The sequence below is a fragment of the Salvelinus fontinalis genome, chromosome 5 (assembly GCF_029448725.1).
Source record: "Salvelinus fontinalis isolate EN_2023a chromosome 5, ASM2944872v1, whole genome shotgun sequence".
Classification (NCBI taxonomy): Eukaryota; Metazoa; Chordata; class Actinopteri; order Salmoniformes; family Salmonidae; genus Salvelinus; species Salvelinus fontinalis.
In genome coordinates, this window is record NC_074669.1 from 15,568,288 (window position 1) to 15,577,860 (window position 9,573).

General features: G+C 41.6%; 1 long non-coding RNA gene and 1 other non-coding gene across 2 annotated transcripts; both read left to right on the top strand.

Moving 5' to 3' along the window:
* The first annotated feature begins 4,131 nt into the window (after positions 1-4,131).
* LOC129856313 (U4 spliceosomal RNA) lies at positions 4,132-4,272 on the top strand. The gene has a single exon (XR_008759723.1). It is a non-coding gene; the product is annotated as a U4 spliceosomal RNA (small nuclear RNA).
* On the top strand, positions 4,149-7,392 carry LOC129855196 (uncharacterized). The gene is made up of 2 exons (XR_008759438.1): positions 4,149-4,424; positions 7,331-7,392. It is a non-coding gene; the product is annotated as an uncharacterized LOC129855196 (long non-coding RNA).
* Positions 7,393-9,573: the final 2,181 nt, after the last annotated feature.

The following is a 9,573-nucleotide window of genomic DNA, read 5'->3' on the forward strand; positions in this document are numbered from 1 at the left end:
ACCAATATTTGTAGTTCAGTAGCATGCTTCAGCACCTGTTTTTCATATGGATAGAGTGCACTCTGCTGGTTCCTTATTGCAGTGCATGTGTTCAAGTGCCTGCATTAATTATGCACAATGTTTATGCTGTACTTCATTCGGTGAGAGAGCTGTATTTTGCCGACATATACATTTTAGGTGTCAGTGCTTCTGTTATAATGCATGCATGCTTATCTTTGGGACGATGTATAGATTATGTACTGTTAACTCTGCCTACTGTACATGTGGGTATTAATATATCGTCATTAAAACTGTTCACATTTAATAACTATGTGACCAGTATTGATATCGTTGCATAGTGCTACTATGTGTCTCCAAATATATTCAACATTTCTATGCGATACAGTAGTATCAGTTTATACAAAAACACATGCACTATTATGACTTTCTGTCAGTGTCTGAAGGTTGCCAGATGTAGCATCTCTGGGATGGAGTTCAGAAGACAGGAGACATGAGGATAACAGATGGAGGCTGCTCGTGGACACAGGAAGCTGTCATGGGGGGGGGGGGGGGGGGGGGGGGTGATGCTGGAGAGACAGAGGAAGGTTATTTAAAGGAGCAGTTTTCTTACGTCCCAATTGGCACACTAATCCCTATACAGTGCACAACATTTGACCAGGTTCCATAAGTAGTGCACTATATAGGGAATAGGGTGTCATTTGGAATGCATACTTTGATTTGAATGGCTCCATGACCTAGCAGAGCACAGCACTGTCTGTCAATATGACTTATTGCAGTGGAAGCCTGTGACGGCCGGAGATGTTTTGAGTGACCTAACTTTACTGTGTGCAGACTAGAGCCTTGGCTGGTTGTCGGTACTGTAAAGCATAGTGTGACACAGGGAGAGGAGAGAGAGAGGGGCTGGCCAGCATCAATGCCTGCCTGTCTGTCCCCCATTCTGCTGTGATATAAATCAGACCACACACACACACATGGCATACAAACACACAGACACACACAGTGGCACTCTCAGTGGCACAGACACACACACACACAAACAGAGACACACACGTAAACAGTTACTCCCTCCCTACAAACATACACCTCATTATGCCCGCTGATCCTGATGAATCACTGATCAGTGATTTAAGGAGGCTGAGTGTGTTGGTGGACGGAGGTCTGAGAGTGTGATTAGAGACAGACAGTTGTGATTGGTTGGGTCTAAGCTGGAGCAGCCTGGTTGGCACACACCAGTCTAAGGGTTATACCAGAAAGCCATACTTACATTTCCCAGACAAAAATTCCTACTTAACCTAGTAGAAGCTGCTACACATGACATAAGCTTATCCTTATACTGGATGGCATTGACTTAAAAACAAAGCTTCTACAATTGAATATACTAAACAAAAAAGGGATGATGCCAGTGTGTTTAAGACCATGGACTACCACTGGGCCCTATTGGAAAGCAGGGTATTATGTAGGCTGGACCAGATCTAATCTATAGCATGTCACAGGTGATTACTAAAATCACACATCCCTGAGTGGATGGATGGAAATCCAGTAAGATTCTTGATAGGGCTTTCAGACAAATGTAATCAAGGCACCTCAAGAGAATTAAAGCGTATTATCCCCCCTGACCACCATCATTATCAAATGTCCACAACTGGCACACAGGTGTGGCACACAAGCCTGGTTTGGGAGATCGTTCATCTGTGAAAGTGAACACAGCTCTTCTCATATTTTCCTGGGTTGCACTGAAGCAATAGCCAGGTTGTAGTGTGATGATGAAAATGGATTGCAATGCTAGGCTCAGAATGAAACAGAAGCTTACCGGATTCATTTGAGATTATGTGGCCCAGACACAGTGTAATCCCTTTATCTACATACTTACCTGTCCTGTCCCTGACGGTGATCCTGCCACTGTAAGACTAATTGTACCTGTCTATGACTGGCAGGAGCAAATCCTCCCTATTGTGTCAGCAGCACAGCCCGCTTTACAACCGACATGCTACTGGTTATCTGCTGCTGAGCCTACATTATATAAAGCAAATGGCATTATCCCATTTAGGTTTCACAACAACAGAAATGCTTTTAATGTTCACTCTCCATAGGAAATTAGGGCTTATTATTATTATTATTATCCAGCATTGCATTGATATTTAGAAGAAGCTTAGTGTATTAGGCACTATTACCTATCCAGCTCAACTGGTATCAATAATCTGACAACGAAATGAACCTTTACTGTAGGAGATATAGGAAACATATGGGTAGCTAAGAGGCCAAAACTACACATAAGAATATACATCTACAATGCAGTGTTTTGGCATTGATATGCAAGAATATGTAGCTTTCCCTTTCCACCATTTCTGCATAGAAATGACAGTTCTTATAATAGCTGAAATTGTCATGCTGTAGTCAAGTGGATACTTCAACTGATTATGTGAGAGGTCTCATTCAGGGGTGGAAGCACAGGGAACAGAATCCTCAAGTTACAAATGGGGCCTACAGTCATACGGTCTACACACCCCTTGCACAGTCTTCACATGTTGCTGCCTTAAATTAAATGTAAAAAGAGATTACATTCGATTTTTTCCCCACACCGATCTACACAACCTAATCCACATTTTTAAAGTGAAAGAAAAAATCATAGAACATTTTCCAAATTAATAACAAATACAAAATTAAGATGTCTTGACTGCATGTCTTCACACCAGTGGTGGAAGCACCTTTGGCAGGCATTGCAGCTGTGAATAATTTTGAATTAGATTCTAGCAATTTAGGACAACTCTTAGGGAAATATACAGTCACTAGTGAAAGTCTGCACAGTCTTCACATTTGCTGACTTAAAATGAAATCTAAAAAGGGATTCAATTATATATTTTTTAAATTTAGAGGTAATCACAGAAATAATCTTTAAACTATGCCACTTTGAATGGATTAGATTGCCATCTGGTGGTTTGAATGGCACACTACGGAAGCAATCTATCAGACTAGAGAACGCTGATAGGCGCTTGTTCATATCATGAGCTTCAGTGGTAGCTAGGGATAGTTTGGTGATCAGTCAATGAATATGTTCTTTATATCATTGAACCGCCTAGTGTTATTGTCTACATAGAAGTGACAACACCTCAAGGATAGAACGAAGGTACCATCGGTGAGACAAAAATGCTCCCGTTTTCAACCACTAAAGGATACAATCGCCATGCTTCCTATAGGCCCACCATACTTGCGTCAAAAGAGTTCATGAAATATTTTTAGAACATTGCAAACAGAAATGTAAAATGTAGCTGACAGGACATGCTTCTAAATTCTGCAGAAAATCTCGACATTTTCTACATATAAATATATTCCTATCTGAATACCCAGTAAGGGCGTTTTCGCACATATGTCTGAGTTCGATTATTTGTTACATTGTACTTTTTTTTTTCAAATGTCAAACAACCTAAATTGCCTAAACAAAACCACGTGTTCATGCAAGTAATTTGTTTATTGGAGAAAAATGCTCACATTATAATGATCAAGAAGCCCAACTTGTATCCCAAATGACATATTACTTTCGCTTTGGTCTTCCAACAATTGCCGCTCTAACTAAACTGCGACGTGAATATGCGTATAACACCCATGTAGCCTAATCTGCATCGAATGCATTCATAAATGCGCTGCAAATCACATAACATTTAAGATATTAAATTACGTTACTGCACTGTGTGCATTTCATCAATTGCTCGCTGCCAAACAACCAATAATACAACAGAGTTTCTAAAGCATACTGTACTGTCTTTGATAATACTGCGCTTCTTTGGTTCTTTTCCTGTGTTTGTTCCGGACTGGTTCTGCAGCGAACCGCACTAGACAACCCTTTTTGAACAAACCACAATGCGTTGTTTTATCCAGCCTGTAGGTAACTGATCAGTTATGTCCAGTTCTCCACATGTTGACACAATGTATCCCACAATGCACGGCATTTCTTTTAATATTTTAAATGAAACATTTTAGAATATATATTTTTAATTGTGTTCACATCATAATAACATTTTACACGTCTCCCTAATCTATCTCTATTTGTGTATTGTTTATAATTTTTTTTATTGAAACCGTTATTGGAATCATCATCGAGTCGAAACTATGTCCACCCAATCCCCCTTCCTCTTTATCTTTGCGCAGTGGCAGTATCGTAGCCTATGAGGTTTATCCGAGGCGCGATTATTGCTAGTTGAAAACTTTACCCAATACCCCGCCGAGACGACTTGAAATAAAGTCGGCTTTGGCAATTTTTGATGGTCTCTCAGGAGACTGATATGCTTGTGAAATATTAACTTTGAATCGTACATAGTGTTACTAATGCTACCTCTAACGAGCGCATGAAAAGCTATTCATCATGGAAGTCTGAAATGATCCGTGTTGGAAATCACTGGGTTTGTTCGACTATGCAGCCGACAGTGCAGGTGAGTAATGACTAACTGATCTACAGAGAACCTTGCATCAGAAATAACTATTCATGGGCCTCCAGAGTGCCGCAGAAGTCTAAGGCACTGCATCACAGCGCTAGCTGTGCCACTAGAGATCCTGATTCGAGTCCAGGCTCTGTCGCAGCCGGCTGCGGGGCATGGGACAGCGAACAATTGGCCCAGCATCGTCCGGGTTAGGGGAGGGTTTGGCCAGCAGGGATGTTCTTGTCCCATCGCGCTCTAGTGACTCCTGAGGCGGGCCGGGCGCAATGCACGTTGACACTGTCGCCAGGTGTACGGTGTTTCTTCCGACACATTGGTGCGGCTGGCTTCCGGGTTAAGCGAGCATTGTGTCAAGAAGCAGTGAGGCTGGGTTGTGTTTCGGAGGACGCACGGCTCTCGACCTTTGCCTCTCTCGAGTCCGTACAGGAGTTGCAGCGATGGGACAAGACTGTTGGATACCACGAAAAGGGGTGAAAGAAAATAAATAACTACTCATTATTATTTGTAGATCAGTCAGTCATTTACAATTTACCAATTATACATTTCGGTTTTGATCCTCTCGAACATGGCCACTGTAGCTAGTAACTACCCGTATGTGCGCTAAAGATGGCGCCGGTGGGTAGGGCTGCCGTCTTATCGGCTCCCAACTATGCTATTTTTTTTTTTTTTTTGCGTTGTTCGTAACTGGTTTTGTACATAATGTTGCTGCTACCATCTCATATGACCGAAAAGAGCTTCTGGACATCAGAACTGGGATTACTCACCTCAAATTGGACAAGGAGTTCTTCTTCAATGAGTCGGATGCAAGGGATATACTATGGACACCCGACCAGGCCCAGATCCCCGTGATTCACTGGAAAAGGAAACATAGATTTTGAGGAAAGAGATCAGGATGTCTTGTGAGGAACAGGCAACGAGTGGCTAATCTGCACTTGCCTTCCATTCTGCTAGCTAACGTTCAATTGCTGGAAAATAAATGGGACGAACTGAAAGCACGTATATCCTACCAACGAGACATTAAAAATGGTAATATCTTGTTTCACAGAGTCGTGGCTGAACGATGACATTAAGAACAAACAGCTGGCTGGTTATACACTCTATCAGCAGGACAGAACGGCAGCCTCTTGGAAGACACAGGGCGGGGGCCTATGCCTATTTGTAAACAATAGCTGGTGCACGATATCTAAGGAAGTCTCAGGGTTTTTCTCACCTGAGGTAGAGTATCTCATGATAAGCTCTAGACCACACTATCTACCTAGAGAGTTTATCTGTAATTTTCATGGCTGTCTACATACCACAACAGACCGAGGCTGGCACTAAACCGCACTCAATGAGCTGTATTCCCCCATAAGCAAACAGGAAAATGCTCATCCAGGGGCGGCGCTCCTAGTGGCCGGGGACTTTAATGCAGGGAAACTTAAATCAGTTTTACCTAATTTCTATCAACATGTTAAATGTGCAACCAGAGGGGGAAAAATCTAGACCACCTTTACTCCACACAGAGTTGCGTACAAAGCTCTCCCTCACCCTCCATTTGGCAAATCTGACCATAACTCTACCCTCCTGATTCCTGCTTACAAGCAAAAATGAAAGCAGGAAGCACCAGTGACTCGGTCCATAAAACAGTGGTCAGGTGAAGTGGATGCTAAACTACATGACTGTTTTGCTAGCACAGACTGGAATATGTTCCGAGATTCTTCCGATGGCATTGAGGAGTACACCACTGGCTTTATCAATACGTGCATCGAGGACGTCGTCCCCACTGTGACTGTACGTACATACCCCAACCAGAGGCTATGGATTACAGGTAACATTCGCACTGAGCTAAAGGGTAGAGCTACGGCTTTCAAGGAGCAGGACTCTAACCCAGAAGTTTATAAGAAATCCCGCTATACCCTCGATGAACCATCAAACAGGCAAAGCGTACTACACCGGCTCCGAAGCTCGTGGGATGTGGCGAGAAGTCCCTGACTGCAGTGTGCAGTTCGGGCCCAATGTGGGCGGAGTCAAACGCGTTTAACACGAACCCTTCCCGTCTCGTCTCCTTCAAGCACACCCAAGTTGAGTTCACGTCGAAGGTGTCAACGTCAACGAAAGCAAATCTTAATCGAACCTAACCTACATGGATAAAAATATCAACCATGGAAGTGAGACTGTCATTATGCGTAATGTACTTTGTAATGTTCATGTTATACCAGTGCAGTGGTATATTTTTATATAACCAACTACCACACCGATGTTAGCATAGTGTTAATTAGCACCCATTTGCACTTGAGCTAGCTAATTAGCAATAGCAACCTTTTGAACGTGAGCTAGCTAATTGCTTACAATGAGGGAATCTTATTTGGACAAATTTGCCTACTTGAGCAGTAAGCCTAGGTTTACATGTACAGTTATGTAATCGATTTGATCGTTGATTTTCTGTGTTTCTTCAATATATGCCTTGTTGTTTTTGGCTGGTTCTAAATGATTATCGTTGATGCCGACGGCCATTCCCTTAGTTACACATAGCGAGTCTACACAGGCCTACACATAGTAAATACAATAATGAAATCACCTGGTCCCAACATACATGGCAAGTCAAGAAAAGTCTTTGTAACTTGTCCCCACTGCAAACTTAAGTTAAATAAGAAAAACATGGAAACACATTTACGAAGAAAGCATACACATTGCTTTGAAATAGTGTCCAAGGAAAGAGTTTTGGCATGTGAGTGCATTTATGTGAGAAATGGTGTGTTTGCAGTCAAATACATTTTATGGACCAGCAACACCCATACATGTTGTGAAAAATACTTGGACTAATTCAGTTCCAACTGTGTTCAAAACGGTTATGCATGCTGGAGTATAAAAAGCTGTTAAATTGTAGTTTTTCTTTACTTTCACATACACTATGTTCACAGAAACATTGCTCGGATCTTGTCCCCTGGACCTTGGAGGACTTTTGGTGTGGATGATGTTCAGGTTGGATATTCCTTTAAATTATTCCACTCAACTCTACCATTTGATTGTCATTCCTTTATTGAAAATTGTACCTTGTTCGCACCACAGGACCTACCAAAGCAAGGATTTTCAAACAAGTGTGGGGTGTTTTATTTTGATGGTAAGATGCTGGCTATTCAGTATATAATATTAGTCCTATTTTCTGTTATAACATATGAAAAGTTATTATTATTTCTATGCTTGCGTCATGCAAAGCACACTATTGTTATTGCTCATACTTTTTTTCTTTATTATTCTTGACACTTTTTGGGACCTATTTCCTACAGTTTTTACACTACACACACAATTCATACATCAAACTCCTGCAGAGCTGGATGCTGATGTGACATGCTGTGACTTCTTGGGGGGGATGTCTTCTACATCCTGAAATATATTCCTGGGGGGAGTGGTATTATTATAATTTACTATTATCATTATTGTTGTTATCATAACTATCAAACTTAACAACCTACTCTTTCTTAATCTCTCTTTGGTAGGGGGCAGTATTTTGACGTCCGGATGAAAAACATGCCCAAAGTAAACTGCCTGTTACTCAGGCCCAGAAGCCAGGATGTGCATATAATTGGTAGACTTGGATAGAAAACACTCTAAAGTTTCTAAAACTGTTAAAATTATGTCTGTGAGTATAACAGAACTGATATGGCAGGCAAAACCCTGAGGACAAAATACAAATTCAGCCTATCTCTATTTTCAATGGTTAATGGGCTTCCACTAGATGTCAACAGTCTTTAGAAAGTTTCAGGCTGGTTTTTGGAAGTGGTTTTTCTAGGTGGCTCCCATTTTGGCTGTAGTGTTTCCAAGCGCGTGGAAGAGAACACGTTCTTTGGTATTTTTCTCCGGTAAAGACAATAACGATTCTCCATCTTAAATTGTATCATTTATTTACGTACGGTTTGATTATAAATGTTGTTTGACTTGTTTGGAAAAGTTTATTAGTAACGTTTGGGATTCTTTTTGTATGCATTTTGATGGAGGGAAACTGGGTGGATTATTGACCGAAGGTTGCCAGCTAAACTGAGTTTTATGTATATAACTTACAAAAGACATTATCGAACAAAAGGACCATTTGTGATGTAACTGGGACCTTTTGGAGTGCCAACAGAAGATCTTCAAAGGTAAGGCATTTTTTTATATCGCTATTTCTGACTTTCGTGTCGCACATGCCTGGTAGAAATATGTTTTTCATGTGTTTGTATGCGGGGCGCTGTCCTCAGATAATCGCATGGTTTGCTTTCGCCGTAAAGCCTTTTTGAAATCTGACACCGCGGCTGGATTAACAAGACGTTAAGCTTTATTTTCATGTATTACACTTTTGATTTTATGAAAGTTAAATATTTATAATACTGTAGTCTGCAATTTCACCTGATGTTTGTCAGGTGGGACGCTACCGTCCCTCCTGCCCATAAATTAACTTACAGTACGCCCTGTACATTGCAATGGAAGCACCGTGTGATTTCACTAAGGTATGTATAAATTATGAAATTCTCATCACTAGTGGATATAATGTTCTTTGGGATACACATCCGATTGTGTGATTTTCTTTTTCAAAGGAAAACATGCAGCAAATTAGGCGATGGTGGTGCCTAGTTCTCTTGCAGGACTTTCCCATGCCGTAAGTATTGAACATTTATAAAAACTTTCATTTGCATCCTTAAAATCACTTGTTTCACTGTAGCCAGACTGATCTGAATATACACTGCTCAAAAAAATAAAGGGAACACTTAAACAACACAATGTAACTCCAAGTCAATCACACTTCTGTGAAATCAAACTGTCCACTTAGGAAGCAACACTGATTGACAATAAATTTCACATGCTGTTGTGCAAATGGAATAGACAAAAGGTGGGAATTATAGGCAATTAGCAAGACACCCCCAAAAAAGGAGTGATTCCAACAGGAGAGTGGCGCTACCAGGAGACAGGCCAGTACATCAGGAGACGTGGAGGAGGCCGTAGGAGGGCAACAACCCAGCAGCAGGACCGCTACCTCCGCCTTAGTGCAAGGAGGTGCACTGCCAGAGCCCTGCAAAATGACCTCCAGCAGGCCACAAATGTGCATGTGTCTGCTCAAACGGTCAGAAACAGACTCCATGAGGGTGGTATGAGGGCCCGACGTCCACAGTTGGGGGTTGTGCTTACAGCC